The sequence below is a fragment of the Rhinolophus hipposideros genome (genome assembly GCF_964194185.1).
Source record: "Rhinolophus hipposideros genome assembly, chromosome: 7".
In the NCBI taxonomy this organism is placed as follows: Eukaryota; Metazoa; Chordata; class Mammalia; order Chiroptera; family Rhinolophidae; genus Rhinolophus; species Rhinolophus hipposideros.
The window spans coordinates 66,651,086-66,670,265 of record NC_138053.1 but is presented as its reverse complement, the minus strand read 5'-3'; positions in this window follow the sequence as shown (position 1 = coordinate 66,670,265).

Sequence of the window (19,180 nt, the reverse complement as noted above, 5' to 3'; positions counted from 1 at the left end):
TTCTTGAGACTTTCTGATCTAGAAGCAGCCATGTCATAGTTAAGAATATGGCCACTGGCTTTGTATCCATCTTACCTGAGTGTCCCAGGACAAGTCCCTTAGCCTCCCAGGGCCTTGATACCATGACTGCCACATTGTTTCTTATCTGCAAATGGGCATAACAATAGTTCCTACCTCCTAGAGTTGGTGTGAGGATTAATTAAGGTTTTTTTGAGGTCCTAGCATGGAGCCAAGGGCCAAAGAAGCAGACAGATCCCACTGAGATCTGAAATGGTTTTGTACCTAATGTGGATGAGTCAAGTGCCTCATGTCATACAATTCCTTTCTCCTCTGTGGGTTCTTTAGCTTCAAACTAAATTAGGACAGGATTTCAGAGTAGCTTGAAGAGTCTGGCTAGGGATCCCCAGACCTCTTGTAAGAACCCTTAAAGTTACCTGGTTTGGTGGAATTTCTACCCCTGCCTCACTCATCTATGTCTTCTAGTTCCTTTGTGTCCTTTCCCCTCCCTCCTAAAAATACTGTGCACTTTATCAGTGTTGTCTGACTGGCAAGCAAGAAATGAGCAATCCGTTGGGCCGATGAGCAGCTAAAAGGGGAACCACACAAAAAAGGATCAGTTTTCCAGACTGTGCACAAACCTGTTACTCTTAGGCACTATGGCTCACTCACCATTTACAGCTCCACATAAACTGAACTAAATATATATCTCATTATAAATCACAGTATCACACCATGTTAGTAATCTCCAGCATCCCCCCACTGCCCACAGTAGTTCTGACTTTCTTGGGGCTGAAGAGCCCTGGATCAGGTGGGTGGGAGTTGTAGCTCTGCCTCTTGAGAGGTGACAAGTCATATACCCTGTATTAGCATCAATTTCCTCCTCTGGAAAATGAAAGGGATGGATTAAATGATCTGTAAACTCTTTTCAGGCTCACAATTTTATGATTCTAATTTGTCGTCATTGGCATCAGGACAGCTGTGCCATTTAAATAGAACTCTTTTAATTATCACACAGAGAAACTTGGGATGTTTGGATTTTACTCAGACCAAGGCAGTGATTGCTAATAAACTTGGGGCTTTTAATTTAGAAAAATCATTTAAAATGTCACAAAAAGACTAGGAATTATCTCCTTGCAGAGTACCACTTGCTTCTCTTCTGTAAATTAGTTCTAATCTATTCCTTAAATACTCAAAGATTGAATGTAGTCTCCAGCCAATTTCCATAGCAGTTAAGATGGTTTTAAAATAATGAGAAATAAAGATACTCAGTTGTTAGGGAAAGCCCAGTTGTGGGTACGGTGACTATAAGAATGTGACTTTATAGTGTCTGGCCAGAAAAGTCCATCTACGTAGGGGTCACACTCAAATTCAGTCATTTTGCTGACACTCACCTGCCATACTTACCCCAGCAATAAGAATTATTTTATTCATATTTTAACCCGAATTCTATTCACTCAGAAATGAAAATATAGAGAGTAGAGAATGAATATAGAGAAATAAAAGTATACAGAAATGAATATAGGAATAAAGATATGAATGAATTTAATAAATATTTATTGAACTCTCCCAAATGCAAAAGGCACACAAAAGATGTCATGGTGTATAGAGAAATGAATTAGACTCCGTGCTTTCAAGGAAGTAACAACATAGAGGAAGGGTATGAGACACGTACAGCAGGGATTTTAACAAAGGTGAATTTGAAACTGGGCCCAAGACTCTTATCTGGAACTGTCAAACCCATATACCACTTTTTTTTTTTTTCAGATAGAGTAACACAGCTTTATTTGGGAACCAATGTCCCTCCAGAGGCCAGTGCTCTGGTAAGCACAGTAGGTTATACAAGATAGAATCGAATTTAATAAACCAAGTCCCAGAATCAATTGAGGTGGTGAAGGTCCCTGATCTGGGAAAGGCAACTGGGCCTATGATGGGTCTGAGGCAAGCTGGTCTTGCAAGGAAGAACTCTGGAGAGTCCCGGAATATTGCAGCTTGCACCTCGCAGAGAAACCCATATACCTTTTATGATGAGACCGACTTGAGCAGCTATGTCTGATTTACATGACCCCTCACCCTCTAACCCCATATGATTGAACCAGGATGGGTTTTTGGTCTAAGGGACATGACCTTGAGGAACAAGAATGTCAAAGCTGATTGCTTCTCAAAACTTTCAACCAAGAGGCATTACGAATGCAATGATCTCACTTATATGTGGAATCTAAAGAACAAAATAAGTGAACAACCAAAACAGAAACAAACTCAGATACAGAGAACAAACTGATGGTTCTGGGTGGGAGGAGGGTTGGGGAGACGAGTGGAAAAGTGAAGGGAGTAAGAAGTACATATTGGTTGCTATAAAATAGTCAAGGGGATGTAAAGTACAACGCAGGGGAATATAGTCAATAATATGGTAATAACTGTGTATAGTGCAGGTGGATACTAGATTAATTGGGGGGAGGGGATCACTTCATAAATTATATAAATGTCTAACCAGTATGCTGTACACCTGAAACTAATATAAAACAATATTGAATGTCAACTATAATTGAAAACAAAAAGTTTTTAAAAAGAATGCAATAATTTTGACTCTCCCATCCCAGCCAGGGGGCTCTGCCTAACCCTAAGGGAACTATTTCAAGAGAGTTGCTCTAAGCAGAAAATGGGAAATGTTATCCAAGTGGGGAAGAGTGAATGTTTTCTGCTCTTCCTCAACTTGTAGGAAGACAAAAAAAAAAAAAAAAAAAAAAAATTCTAGGAGATTCCACCTCAAAAGAACTGACAGCTAATAACGTGAAGCTGTGGCATTTTGGGGGGCTAAGGACTTGGAAACCAGAGGACTTGAGTGGGACCAGTCTGACCCTGCAGGAATCTAGGCTCCTTCACCTCCCTTGTCTCCTCGAGGTCAGATAACACCCAAGGCCCAAGTTTAAATAATAACAGCCTCATCATTTAGGGAGGCAGCTTTTCATGTAGACTCTACAACCCCTGACTAGGTGAATGGTGAGAGGTTCAAATCCCAGCTCCACAACTCAGCAAGGTAGGTTACTTAACCTTTCTGCCTCAGTTTTATAATCTGGAAAATGGACATGGTATAGTCCATAGGAATGTTTTAAATGAGATCATCCATGTAATGTACTCAGCACATGATGGTGGGCAGCATTGTGGATTACTAACTAACTATTCCCTGTTGCTTTTAAGCAAAGTGAGATATCCCTTCCTTGAAGAATATTGTTCAGACATGCAAAGACCAAGGGGAAAAGGAAATAGCTGGGTGTGGAGGGATGCTGAGATTTATTTCACTTAAAAAAAAAGTTACTCTGCCACACTAGTTTGCTTGCCAGGGACAGAATCCCACCAAAAGGGCCCTAACAAAAACAAAGGCCATATATGATGGCCTTTGAAGGGAACAAGAGCCCTTTTTGGTGTCTAGTGAGACCTTGAAGAATGGGTCAATGTAAGAGCCCAGGAGGAAGGAGGACATGAGGTCTTAAGAAGTGTTTCTGTAGAAGGTGAGGGCAGAAGTCAGTTGGCAATGGGTTAATAAAGAAATGGGGGATGTCCTGGAAGCTGATGGTGTGAAGAATTTAGCTTCAAAAAACCTTCATGTTTCACCTGGTTATCATTTCTTGTTTAGCTGTCAGCAATGAATAGCTTAATATTGAAAGAATGTCAAAAATTTTGGAATCACATAACTTGATGCAATTATGGGGGTCAAACCACCATCTGCCTTTCGAAACCTGTATTAAAAAGAATGAGAAGGCTGGGCTAGCTGGTTTCTGGGGTTACTGCCAGCTCCGACATTCCATGATGCCTTGAACAAATGAACTTTTACAAGGGCTTTTCAGTAACACAGAACACAGAAAGATGGCTCTTGTCTGTAGTCACAACGGGAATTCTTGTAACCTTCCCACAACTGATGAATCCTCTGTTCCTGACAGCCTCGTCTACTGCGTAGCAGCACTCAGAATCAAGCCTCCATCAGGCCACAGTCTTCGAGGTAAATCCACCCACCAAGTGACGAGGGGTCCACGTGGCCGGCTGCTCCACACAAACCCACGCGAAGCCCTGTGCTGAGTCCCAAAGCTCCAGGGTAGTTTATGGCCATTTATATGTCCACAGGACATCTGTGGACGTCTCAGCAACCAGAAAAGAAGAGATTGCCCCCCCTCCCTCCTGAACAGCCCCGGGGGCTCAGACACAATGCCAACAGGCAGCAGGCCTCATGAAGGGAAGACACAGTTCTGCTTCACTTGCATTTCTAACACAAAGCCTCATTCTGGTAACCCTAGTTAAAGAAATATAAGAAGCCACAGGAAACTATTTTGGGGAATCTTAGAACTAGAACCTTGATTTTAAATTGTTGAACTCTACTTTCCAAAGAACCATTTACCGCTGCATTTGGCCTACCCCTTTTGCAAGTTACACATGTGACTCAGTCCTACCTTTGCCCCACAATTGGGTGAGACTTGAAAAAAAATACATGCTAAAAAGACTCCTCTCTCACATGGCTTCTCCAGACCCAGAGCACTGAAGATTTTCAAGTCAGAAATAGCAAGCATTGCCAGCTTTTCCACAGCCCCTTCCCGGCCCTTGTACTCCTGATCCTGTGTCTCTGGTGCCATCTGCAGGAAGGAGAAACGGCCAACTATTAACATTTTATATCTTCATATGGTGGTTCACATATTGTACCGGTGGCAATTGACCATAGAGGAGAGAAAAATGAGCAGCCTAAGAGGCACCAAGAGAACCAGGAAGTCCAGTTCCATGGAGATTGAAGGAGTCAAAAGAATTCATTAGGAACACTCAACAAAACTGAAGTCAGCAAGAGAAGTCGAGTAAGATAAAGACGAAAATTGTCCAGTGGTTTTGGCCACTTCGATGAAGCTAAACTTGATGATAGCAGCTTCAATAACCCAGCAGGAGACAGAAGTTATGCTGCCCTCAATGGATGGGATGGAAAGAGGAAACATGGCAGATGGTGATTCAAAGAGTTTGCGTTGAAGAGTAGGAAAACTGCAGGGGGACAGGAATCTTATATCAGGAAAGGGATTTTTAGGATTAAAGCTTGTTTTTAAGTGGGAAAAAAAAGACAAGGAGGGATGGAACATTACAGGAGAGAGAGGGGATGCTAGAGGTGGGTCCTGGAAGAGGCAAGAGGTGATGGGTCCAGATACAGTGGCAGTTTGTCCTGAACAAGAGGAGAGGAAGTGAAGATGGACTTAGGCATATGGCAAGTTTATAGCTCAGAGCGCAGGGAACTGAACTTGTTAGAGCAAATTTTCTCTATGAAATAGATGAAAGGTGCCTGCAAAGTATAAGTGGGTTCAACAGGGGCCTGGAAGGTTTGGAATTATCCTGGGTTCTATCTTCCTTCCTTTCCCCCCTGTTATGTAAAAATGTTTATAAATAGGTTGACCATTACTCCCGGTGTGTACAAGAGAGTCCTGGTTTATGACTATCGTCCTGATGTAATTATTCATCATATTTGTTCACTCTCAACAGTGTCCCAGTTGGAATAATAGATTATATTGTGACTGGATGTACATATGTAGAGTCACAATATAATTGAGACACAGAGAGAGAGGGAGAGAAAGAGAGAAAGAGAAATTAGCATTTTGTCAACCCGCACAACTGTGTCATTTTCTCCTGTAGACCCTGCAATAGACACAGAAAAGGCAAAGTATAATATTGACCCAAGGTTGGAAATTGTCTAAGTAAGTGAAGTGAAAGGCTAGGAATTCAAGAGACTTGAAAGTTCTGATGACTGGATAGCATGCGGATAAATGATATCCATCAGTGCTGCTTGTGGGACACGTAGGTAAAAAGACAAGCAAAGTGTGTGATTTTAGGCATCTCTCAGACGGAAAGCTAGCATCCTCCCAATGCCCTGTAAGGCCCATGTGACCTGTCCTCACCTCCGACCCTCTGCCACCTCCCTCTCATTTACTCCTCTGTGGAAAAGAAGACCACAGCCTCAGAATTTACAGTGAGGATTGCTCTGCGGGGAGGAGGGGTGGAAGTGCTTAGAAGTTGGGGGAGCACAACAGCTCAGATCCTGAACACATCAAAATTACAGTCGTTCCTTCACATACTGATACAACCTAAGACACACACCCCTCCCCCCTGCGGAGACTTGCCTTGTGAGAAGGGCTGTGGTGGGACTTCTGTGACATACAGGTGGGACGAGAGCCCTTACGGTAGGCGGGGGAGGAGAAATCTAGGGTTCACCAGAGGCTAGGAAATACTGTAGTCATAAATTAGCAAACTTCAAAAGGCCATATGGAAAGAACGGTGATGACATACTTTTTAAAGAGATTTCAGGACTTCCAAAGCAAACATCAGCAGCCTATCATTTTACTAGAATTTATTTCCTTTCTCTAAACAGCAGTTTGTGAAACTTGAAGCTCTGAGGAACAGCAAGATACCAGATATGTGTGGAGTGGAGTACTAAGGAAAAGTCAACCCCACACTACACAGCCCCCTTAAGTACATTGCTCTTCAAGGTCCCCTACAGAAACACGGATCAGTGAGAGCCACTGCGAGGACTGGCCTCCCACAGCACCTGGGAGCAAGGCCTTAAAGTGAAGGAAGAAAGTTAGAGCAGAGAGGAGCCAGGAGGACTTTCCTTTCGTTTCCTATGAGACATGGCTCTGGAGACGCAGGGCAGTGGGAGACACTTCCTTCAGCCAAGATGAGATTCAGGATGAGTCCATCAACATGGGCCACACAGAAGTCCCCTGTAGGCCACAGAGTTACAGGAACAGTTGTCAAAACTGTGGGAGGTTGCATTGCAAGTGACACCATTAAAATATACCTGCAATTCTCTCATTCCTCTAGCGCTGTAACCCCATCATCTCTCCTTCCTATTCAGCAATTGGGTGACAGCTTCTGTTCTACATCATGAGAAAGAAGAACACTTACCTAGAGGGAGATCTGACTCAAGAACCTATAGGATGAGGAGTGAATCTCCTTCCTGTTTCTCTTCCACTGCTACTAGTAAGACCTTCAGGACTAAAAGCCAAATCCCAAGGACACCAAAGCCTTAGGCGTGATGCCATGCTGCCTCCCATACCCACAGCCCTGTGCCAAACACTCTGCTAGAGCATCAGCTAGGCATCCACCGTCTTCAGCTGCTTGGAAAATGCCATCTGATAAAGGAGTAGCCCAGAAACTACTGACAAACTCACAGCATCTGTCCAGGGAGACTGTTGCTCTGTGGCTCTTCTTTGAATTCAAGAGACCCTCCTGATGATGGCTCACCCACCATTGACTTCACAGTATGGGGTGCCAGCCTAGTGTCCTCCCTCCTCAAGAAGCCTGTGTTCCCAAATGAGACTTTTGAACAAAAATGTCTTGACCAGAATCCCAACCCCAGAGCTACCCTAGGAGGGCTACTTACACTGTTGCAAAGTGGCCAAAGTCCATTTGGCCATTCAGGAAATGTCCAGTTCTGTTTTGGTAAATATCAGAGGCTGATCCTCTGGTGGTTCTAAGTGGGTTGGGCTAGACATTCCCTTCACCACAAGCTCTCTACCAGGTTGCAGAATAATGAAAGGGACAAATTCTACTCCGAGTCACAATTCAGTCCCACAGCCTGTGTGTGGCAGAAGAGGTCCCACTCTCTGCCCTGTTCACATGATCACCTTTACATGAAAGGCCCATCCCAAGGTGAGTGAATGCCCATCTCTGTGGTCAAGTTCAATGACAAAGTCCCATTGTGGCCAGTAGAAGCAGGATAAAGGGATTTTAGATCTGGAAAGAAGTTAGTGAAGTCTTGGGCTTGGCAAGATTCTTAAACATCGTTCATTCAAGGACAATGAGTCCTGTACAATACTCCCCATCAAATGCTATCTCACACCCCGAATTTCACCACTTAAAATTATCCTACATTCTCTTATGATAATTAACATATCCTCTTGGATTTTCTTGCAATAAGAATACATATGTTAAGTGTCAAGAAATCTACTCTTGAGTTTTATATTTCTGTTTAGGATTCTGTATAACTAGTCAATAGCCCTGTGAGTTTCAAATGTTATTAAAGGATGAAGATTGGGGTTAACTTGTACACAAAAATCACAGCTTATACAAATTTTATAGTAAATTAAATTAATCCAAAGAAAATATCATCAACTTTCTGCTGCTAAAATAAAAGTAAACCCTAATGCTCGTCACTCATGGGTAGCCCTCATCTTCCTTCCAATATAAAGCAATTGGCAATCAATTTTTGTATGTCTCTCTGTCTGTCACACACACACACACACACACACACACACACACAACACACAACACACATCCCTCTGCTTGAATCGGAAGGGGCTAAGAAAATTAGGCAACAGCTATGCACTTTTATGATGGCTCCGATTTCTCCAGCTCAGCAAAATTTGTGATTTAGTTCATTTACTCTCCATGGGCACTTTGCAGAGCCCACCAAGAACGTGAATGAATGACTGGAAGGTTCAGAAAAGGCTGCTTGGTCTTTGCGTGAGTTTGAAGTTTCAGACTCTACAGATGTTGCTCTGAGAGTGGCACATGTGAAACTTCCACTGCACAGAGTCTGGGACTCTGACTGAGGGGCAGCTGCTTCCCGGTAACACAATAACACCCCAGCACCCAAAATAAAGGCTCAGTATACTCAACCCCTACCAGTCCCCAAGTACCCTCCCCAGCAAACTGCTACGTGGGATGTCACCTACGTCTCCTTCCTCATCACTCCCATGTACCTTATACTCCCCTCTCCTCTCATTACACCCTACTGGGCCCACATGTTTATCAATTATACAATTATGTCTGATATCCTAGACAGCGTCATGGTACCTTGCATGGTATGTATAGGTGCTTCACACACACAAAACTGGAAACTTGTGTCCATTTTCTTTATAGCTCATGCATTCGTTTATTCACTGATTTTTGATGGAACATCCAAAAGTCACTTCAAAGGGGAAGATTTCAAAGTGGATCCATTTTCAACATTGAACTCTACTCTGTGGGTGGGTCTATACCAGGTATTTGGACACTGCATGGAGGTTAAATGTTAGAGACAAGAATAGTTTTATAGGAAGTCGATAGGCTAACTTACCTCTTCCCAAACATGTCTATTAGATAGATAATAATAATAATAACAACAACAACAATAATACAACAACTAGTATTTTTAACAGTGTTTACTTTTTTGCCAGGCACTAAGTGCTTTACTCATTTAACCCTCATTATAACTTTATGAGATAAATAGTATTAATATCCCCATTTTGCAGATTCAACTATTGTGCCTGGAATTCTGCTGTTAGAGATGCATTTACTAGATTTAAACTACACTTATTAGATTTAAACTACACCTACTAGATTTAAACTACTAGATTTAAAATGAGGCAATTCTCTCATTTTAAATGTGTTATCCCTCAGTGTGGTGATGCAGAAGTATTCTAGATGAAAAACAAAGCTTAGTATAAATTAGCTAACAAAATGCCTCACCTCCTCCATAATAGTCTGCACTTGTCATCAGAGCTGGAGGACAAGGCTTTGAGGAGAGGGGGACAGACAGGGCAGAGAGAAGGCCAGATGTACACCCATATCACATCAAACTGGGAGCCCTGTATCTGGGGCTTAACTGCGAAATGATGGCAGATGGTGGCCAGAGCAACTTTTGTGTTTTTTAACGCATTTGTCCACTGACCCAGGATAAACAAGATTTGGGGGAAAGGAGATTTGAGTCTTAGGACAATGGACTGACTGATGCCTAGACCCAATATTCAATACACCATTGCTTGTCAATCAAGTGTGATTTTTGCCCCCAGGGGACATTTGGCAATGTCTGGGGATAGTTTTTGTCATGACTGGGGGCAAGGGGCCCAGGCTAACGGCATTTAGTTAGAGGCCAGGTATGCTGCTACACATGCTACAATGCACAGGGAAGTCCCCTCACCACAGGGATTATTTGGTCCAAAATATCAATAGTGCTGAGGTTGAGAAATCCCGCAATTCATCTGGAGCTGCATCTGTACGACTTGAAGTCAGCTGGCCTTGCGTGCCATGATAATTGCCCAGCGGTCCTCTCCAGTGACCAAGGTGAATCACGAGCTTACATTCCAATGAGTGGCTCTAGGTCTCAATCCTTCCCCCCACCCCCCGTTCAGCTTTCTATGGAAAAGCTAGAAGGGATGTGCTGTCCTTTATGTGTGCTGTCGCCTCCTCCCACACACATGAATTTATGTGAAAGTATAGAGAGCATGAGGCTTCTCCCTTCATGATCAAACGCCTACAACTGTTCAGTCTCTTAACTCTGTAAAAACAGTGTTGTGTGGCAAGAGTACACTTCAGGGAAGAGGGGGCATGAGAACCAGAGAACTCTTTCTCTATAGTGCCAACTAAATATTTCCTAAATTCATACTTTCTTTTTCTTGGCTCTTCCAGCTTCTTTTCATCTACGAAGTCAGTGTGGCAATTTGTACTCCCGTAACTGGCAGAGTGGCATCATCTCTGCTGTCTGGGGAACATCAATGAGCTCAGCAAAAACAAAACCCTTCCGGTATCTATGAAACCAATGACCTTCCTTACCTGTGCATAAATCTCCATGACACCCTATTGACACTGACCCTTTATTCTCAAAGCAATGAAGGGACATTATTAAAACTCTTCTTTCTTATTCCTTAAGCTCTCAGATAATTGCTGTGGCCTTTCTATGGGTTTTTTATAAAATGCCAATATTATTGGGAGAGTGTAAGCCTGAGACTCATTCTGGGTCCTTCCCCTGACTGATGTTGTGTGAAGCAACTTACCCTCCCAGACTATCACATGTGCCAGGCTAGGCCTGTGCTGACTTTTGATCAAACCACTCAGCCTGGTAGAGTGAGGGAAGGTTCAGTGCTTCCCAGCCTCAACGGAGCTGATTCCTTGGGTATTAAAATACACATGAAACAGATATTGGACTGCCCAGCCACGGCCTTTGGCCTTTCTCTATCTTCTATCAGCCTCCTGACTCCAATTGCACTGGGGCATGTGAGGTTTGGTGAATGGTTTGCCAGCCTTTGGGAAGCTCTGAATCTATCTACTTAGAATGCTTCAAAGATTTTATGTTCAAAGTCAGCCTTCAAAATTAATGACCAAAGTGGCTCATTCATCCCACCACTAACTTGACCACTGACATTTCAGAGAAAACCAAAGAATTCGGTGCTATTTATTATGTTGTGAAGCATAAATTATTGTACCTTTTTGAAATTGAAATTGCATGTGTAGGAGGAAGAACACACTGCACTTAGGTTCAAAGCATTTACTTGTTTTTTCAAGTACCCCATCCCCACCTTGCTTAAACTTCAACTCAGCATGAATCACTAATTCTGACAGCCAATTCACCCTTCCCATGAGAATGTTCTTAGAAACCATCAACTGTCCTCTACAGCACTGATATGTGCATTTAAGTTTTATTCTCATGTAGCAGGTAGCAAAGAAATATCTCTAGTGCTCCAGGGATCAAAGGCTAATAAGGGAAAATGTGAATAGTCATCTTAAAAGATAATAAAACTAACTGATAGCTTTGATTATTGAAAAAATAAGTTCTCCAATTTCTAAGAAACAAAGCTTCTGAAAGGGTTGCCATTAGATTCAAGAACTTGAAATGAAATATGCCACTTGAGGGCGCCATTAGGTTTTAAGAAAAGAGCTTTCCGCTACTTTCAAAGTGCCATCTTTGGATCCAGACTGTGTCCAACAATGTGAAATAAGACTGGATTTAGGACTCACTTCTAGGAAAAGGAAGGGAAACAGTAATCTGGTCTCTTTAAGCTCAAGTGTGATTAACCAAGATTCAGTTGACAAGTTCTAAATTCCCTTTTACAAAGCTACCCAGCCAAATGAAACAAAAAGGAATATTGTGTGAAAAGATGCCTTGTGTATTTCTGTGAAAGAGACGGTTGCTTAAGATCAACATTCCAATGTGAAGTGAGAAAAACATTGGGAACAAATTGCATAATAGGAATCTTCTGACTTCAAACTCTAAGCTAAAGCTGTTTGGCTTCCATGGCAAAAATTGCTTTACTTGGGTGTTTGAAAACTCCCAGAGGAAAGAAAAGCTGATATGTGATCCCAGCTTCTTTATCAGGCTTTGTTTGCCTAATGCAGGTCCTACTTTCGGGGGTGGAGGGATAGCAGTAAATGACAGAAAGAGCAGAAATTCCCTAGTTAGCTGTTGCAGAGGGCTTCTACAGGAGGGAGTGCATGAAGGCACCAAAATGAATTTCTGAATTCAATAGAGTGTGTCAGTGTCCATGCAGAATTTTCAGAATAAGACATTCAGTAGGCAAATAGACAGAGAGTTAAAGATAACAGAACAGAGCATTATTGATCCAAATTGGAATTTCCTCTCCCCACCTTCCACATAGCCTAATCTATTCCATGTTTGGTACTCTGTGACTTCTGTGGTTTTCATAAAGCCTTCTTTTATTTTTCCAAACGATCATCTCATTGCAGTTATATTGCTCTAATGATTTTGTATATAAATATAGTCTTTCCCATTGGACTATAAGACCCTTGAAAGTAAGAGACAAATATTACATCTTTGTAACACTCCTATTTCCCACCGAAGGACATTTCAGGCATGTAATCAATACTTTCAAATTTACTGAGTTATCTAAAAAGAAGGTGAAAAACACTTTTCTTCCAGTTGCTTGTTTTTAAAGGAAGAAAGTGTGATTTCTATTAGTGAAAAGCCTCGAGGATGTCGAAGACTTAAAAAGAAATATATATTAAAGTTTAAAAACACAAACATACATTAAATTTACTACCGTGAGACTTATTTAAAAGGTAAATCACCATGCAGGCAATGTAACAATCCAAGAGCTGTGTTTTAGGAAAATGAATCTAGTGGTACTATAAAAAGTGAATCAGAAGGGGGAAGAATTGGCATATGATATTCATTACTGTTTATCGAATGCTGACTCTGCACAAGCCATTTTATATTTATTATCTTTAAACTCCAGGAATCCTGCTTGGAGAGAATTAAGCAACTCGTCAAAGGCCTGGAGAAAATAGGTGAGACTCAAGCTCTGGGTTCTATAAGTCCCCGAATTACAGACTTTCCACTAGAGCAAGTCCTGTTTCTCTGGGATAGTGACCGTGGGTCTTTTCAGCTGCAGGTCAAGGAAGCATTCAGCAAGAGCTGGGGTCTAATAGAGATGTGATACCTCTCAAGCCCTTCTGTGCCAACTTAGCATTTGTGGGTGCTGTGAGTGCCATCTCCCTCCCCAGTGTGATCAGCGGACAGGGGTCCAAGCCTTGTGAGTCTGCTGTGTGACCAGCTGGAGGCTTCCTATGTCACTATGGTCTCATCACATTATTAACTAGCCACCTTGAGGGCTGGGACTACATTCAACACCTCCTTACATTTCCAGCAGGGCCTTGCCCAGAATAAGCCCTCCGGGGGAGATAGGGCAGTCTGACTACAGTGATGGTACTAGGGCTAGAAAGGAAGTATGGATTCAAATGGCAATGCAGAATCTTTAGAATTAACAACTCTTACATGTGAGAGTGAGGAAGACTTTCATATGATTCTAAGGTTCTATGTGCAGGGAGAAAGCTATTAGGAGGAGAGGTGGTTAGAGTGGGAGGAGGTTAGGGGCATTATAGAGCATTAAAAAGATATCCAGATGGAGTTGCCCAGGCACAGTTTAAAATTATGGGACTGACACTTGGGAGAGAAACCAACTGAAAACGTGTATTTGGGAGTCTTCCTGCCCATCCTGTTGTTAGTGTCTTAAAAATCAACCAAAATTTGATTATTTGGTCCAAGCAACCATCAGTTTTTGTCCTGATTATGGTAGATGCCTCTTAACAGGTTTGACTATTTCTGCTTTTGCAAACCTCCCTCCTCCCCTGCCATCTATTCTCAACATAGCAGGCAAGGTAATCCTTCTAAAACATAACTCAGACCGCTCTTCAGCTAAAACCCTGCAATGGCGCCCCCTTCTTTCTCACAGTAGAAGCCCAAGTCCTCACAAAAGCTCACTCCCTCTACCCCCAAGCCTTGGCCCTGGCTCTTTCCTCTGCTTGGAGCGTTTTCTTTCCAATGATATTCATGGCTCACTCCTTTCTCTCCTTTAGGACTTTTCTCAAACATCATTTTCTCATCAAGACCTCCTCCAACCCCTCTCTTTCAAACAACAGTGACGCTACCTTTCACTGATTCTCCTTTCCCTGCTATGTTTTCCTTCCCAGCAATTATCACCCTCTGGCATTCTACATATTTTCTTTGTTTATCAAATTATTGTTACTGTTTATTGTCCATCTTCTGCTGTGTGTGTGTGTGTGTGTGTGTTTCCGCAAGTAGCAAGAATAGTGTCTGACATATAGCGAGCAGTCAGTAAACATTTATTGAATGAAGTTGAATTATTGAACCTATGCAGACTAATGGCTGTAGCTGTGAGATTGCCAAGGGCAAAAATGTAAAGAGAACAGAAGGTGACTATGAACCAATCTTGAGCACAGAGGAGCTAGGTGGGTGGTCACCCAGGGCCCCAGAGCTGAGGTGGGACATAAACCCATCCTTTGACTCCCAGACCAGCTTTTGGCCAAGACGCCAAACAGCCGCATCTCCCAGACACCAGGAGCCCCAATAAGGGTGACAGAAGTAGAAGGAGGGAGCAATATTAACAACTAGTGAGTATAGGTCAGGTCCCAGATGCCCTTGAAAAAAATTATGTTTCAGTCTGAGGTAATGGGCACCACTAAAGTTCTAGTGATTTTGTTTATGGAAGCTTAACCAGGGGTTATTATTTTATTAGCATTGCAGCTCTGTTATATAGCCCAGTGTCGTGCGGGGTGTCCGGCGGGGCGGCCTGCGGGGTCTCTGCTCCCGCTCCCCACACAAGAATGCAGGACATGGTGAGGCCAAAAAGGAACACCCACGGAGCCATAGGTAGGGAAGTCATACCACTATGGTCTCACTGGAGGCTGGGTTTACACGACGTGCGATCTGCTGTCCGCTTTGCTGCCAACCGACCAACTGTCCTCGACTCTCCTTACTCTCCTTCAGTCTCCTCCTTCACTCTCCTCGGCTCCCCTCCGTAACCGCGGCAGTTATATCAGTGACCAATGGCATAATGGCTACAGCTGATGGCCAACCAGCCACAGCTGACAGCCATCCACTATCTGAGCCAGCACCTCTCCACATGAGGCCGAGAGCCTGGAAACTGCTTTCTGGGGCTCTGTCCCCACACCCAGAGAAATGAAGGTTACTTTAAAATAAAGCAGGATACCAGAACATTAGTTAATTTATTGAAGCATATTAGTAACTATGTGGGGACAGAGCCCCAAAGAACAGTTTCCAGGCTCTCGACCTCATGTGGAACGGTGCCGGCTCGGGTACTAGATGGCCATCAGCTGTTACCGGTCAGCCATTAGCCACTGATATAACTGCCCTGGCTGAGCTAGCAAGAGCAGATTGCAGTTAGCAAGTGGGGTCGGTTGGCAGAGAAGCAGATGGCAGGTTGTGGATCCAGCGGCTCCTGTTTCCTGTGTCTCCAGCCCAGCCGCCAGCGAGAATATAGTGGTATGACTCCCCTCTCTGTGGTTCCGTGGGTGTTCCTTTTGGGCCTAGCCATATCTTGTGTTCTTGTGCGGGTAGTGGGACCAGAGACCCCACATGACACCCTGCGTGACACTTACTAAATTGCACCATAGCAATATGAAAAGCTCAATATACTTTCTCCAGGAGCTTTAACTGCCACTAGAGATGTCTGAAAGACTGAAGGTGAATGTTATTAGATGAAGCAGTCATTATCCTGTTTCACCTGGTTTTTGCTTAAGACTCTTCTCGTTATTTGCCTGGAAATGTAACTGTACAGTTAAGGTAGTCATGTGTCTTGAATCATGAGGCCCATTGTCCTCTGTCCAAACCCACAAGATTATTTCATAAGACATCAGCCCATCACTGAGTCCCTGGAAAACTGATTCATTGAAAGAGAGTCGTGTGGTTAATTGCCTGTGGCCCTCCAGACACAGCTGCCAGGCTCAGCGTTCAGCCAACGAGCAAGATTCCACTGTAAATATCTGCTGATTAGCTCTGCAGTCAGGAAGTAAATTGGAAACCCAAGAGTAGTAGCAGATCAGTGGAAAATAATTGCCCACTCATCAGTGCCTCTAGCTCTGAGATGACCTCAAGGGAGCATCATTAGAAAAATGGCTAAATCTCTGCAATCATCACCAGCACTTACATGCATTTGCAATGACATGTGCAATGACTTCTGATATGATCATCATCCCCACCATGACATCCACAGAAGGAGAATGTATTCGCTAACTTCCTACCATCTGTATAGAGCCATTGTGACCACACACCAAGCATATTGTCCAATGTCCCCAGCCTTTAAGTGTTCACCAAATCATCTATAATCATTGTCTGAGTCTGAAGCTGCCTTTCATATACCAGCTTTCACCTTGCTGATGTGTTTTGTTGCAGTTGTTGTTCTAACCTTTTCAATATCATGAATCATGCTTTATCAGACAAACTACTTAGGATTCCCTGACCAGGAAGAGTAATAAGAAAACTATTTGAATAGCATTTTCATGAGTATGAGAACATTTATTCCTTATAATAACTCTTTGGGGGGAGCAGGTATTATTTTTGCCAGTTTATAAATGATGAAACTGAATCTCAGATAAAAAAGGTGGCTTATTGATTCATAATTTGAATAAGTAATAGAGTCCTTGTCTGATAACTTGTGGGGAGGAGGTTACGGGGGTAGGGGGGGCAGAATCCCAGAAAACTATAATCTTTCCAAAGGTGAACCCTAGTGGTTTGAAAAGAAAAAGAGAGAGCACGAACTCTTGACTTGAAAAGATATTGTTGATACCAGTGTGAGTGTGTGTGTGTGTGTGTGTGTGTGTGTGTGTGTTAAAGAGGATGAGAGAGAGAGACAGAAAGACAGAAAGAGAGAATGAGAATGAGTCTACATGTGCTCATTCAAAAAGGAAATGGAGGTCAGGGAAAAAATAGAAGTTTATGTACTCCAGACCAAAGAAAAAGCTGGTCATGGGATCACTGTAAGCAGAGCCCATGAGACCCTGGCTGAATGGGCAAATCAAGCAACCTGAGCTGCCGAGAGAGTCAGAGCAGAACCTATATGAGGAAGGGAAAGAAGTTTGGACTAGAAAGAAACAACCACACCCTCATTCAAGTTTCTGCATGGTTCTTGATTATAGAAGAGTGAAAACAAGGAGTGCCTGGAAATGACTGCTTAGTGCAGCAAACCCATGCAGACTGTGACAACAGCCCCCTTAGCTATGGAGAGTTGGGCCCAGTTCTTCTCACTCCAGTGACTATCTCCGTTGATCTTCCTGATGCCTCTCCTTGCCTGGCTCCCCACTCCTCCCTTCACCTTCCTTAACCTTTCCACCTGGCTAATTCTACTCATCCTGTCTCAACCTAAAGTTTACTTCCTCCCAGAAACTTGCCCACTTTCTGCTCCTTGTACATCCCATGTCAGTTATATTTGTAATGTTTTCTTTGGCTCCTGTACTGGAATCTAAGTTTCATTAGAGCAGAGGCCCTCTCTCATGTCCAGTGCTGTGCCTCCAACTCCTAGGAGAGAAACTGGTACAAACAAGGGGCTCAATAAGTACTTTCTAAATGGAATTTAATGACGATTTGGGATTCATTTGTATAGATTCGGCAAATGCCATTATCCAGTGATCCAAGGATGTTATTTCCGAAGAGAAAAATGGAAAGGGGCTGTAACCTTAAGTGTTCCTTCTTGGAAAGTACTACTACCCTTCTACAACATTCACTTGCTTTGGTTGACTTTCCACTATCATCATTCTGGGATTAAGGTCAAGAATATAAGCCAGGTTAGTCAAGGGCTGCTTCAGGGGTTACTGAGGGATACCCCATGTTACAGGAAGATCTATTGCCCTGTAACAAACCACCTCTACACTTACTGAATAAAACAACAATGATGTATTCTGTCTCACCATTCTGTGGGTCAGACACTGTATTGAGTTGGGACAAGTCTGAGTTAGGACAGTTCTGCTCCACATGGCATAGGCTGGGTTCACTAACTCAGTTGCCTTCAGCTACCAGCCAGGCTGGGCTAGAAGGGCCAAGATGACTTCCCACACATGTCTTGTATTTCAGTGCTCTTCCATGTGGTTTCTCTCTTTCCATGTAGTCACTCCTCCTACGGTAGTCTACACTCCGCTTCTTTATAGCATGGCATCTGGCTTTCCTGAGGGAAAGGAAAAGCTGCCTAGCTTCTTAAAAGATATGCCTAGAATTGGCTTAATGTCATTTAGCCCAATCTATTGGCCAAAGTAAGTCACAAGGCCAGCTCAGATTCAAGGAGAAAGGAAATAGTCTCCATCTCTTGATTAGTGGAGCAGCATGTGATATGGGGGAAGAAGGAAGGGAAGACCTCCTATATGGAGACTCTACCACAGTCTAACACACTCCACATTGTCACACAGCTCTAAGGCATTCTCTACAAGTAACTTTCATCTTTCCTTATCCCCTAATTTAAGGCCGACTCCGAGCATATTAACTTTTTTTGTGTTTTATGTCTACTCACCTTCATGAGTCCTGAGGGAAAAATCAACCTAATATTCACACAAAAACCACAAAACCAAAACAGATCTCTTTGGATGTCTATGTTCCTGCCTCTAACTTCTAGTTACACTGGCCTCGTCTAAAGATTCCCTATACTCTGCATAAATTAATTGACATGAGTTAGCCGCATTCAGACTCTTAAAAAAGGAGGGAGATGGCAAAGTCACATTTGAGTTAGAGATTGTCCTTTGCATCCAGACTCTTTTGTATTTCCAATCTGTTTGTGTTACTTAGTTGATGAGACTCTATATAGACTTCCAAACAGCAGGGAGTATCCCCAGAGATCAAGCACCATGGCCACCCCAAATATCAAGCTTCTGAGCACCTAAACAGATGGGAGCAGAATACAATCCTGTGTGCCTCTAGATGCCAGGTCCCTAAAGTACAGAGAATGGTGCCTCCCAGCACCCACTAAATAATTTCCTGAGGATTACTTCAAATCACAGATTGCAAAGGGCTGTATTATCCAGCGGCATTATCAAGCTGCTCAAGCCAGCCTGTGTCTGCAATTACCACCTCTTCAGGGATATCCATACCACTCAGGGTATCTTGGAATGTTCCTACCTGGGTTCAAGATTCATGACTATTGTTTACTAA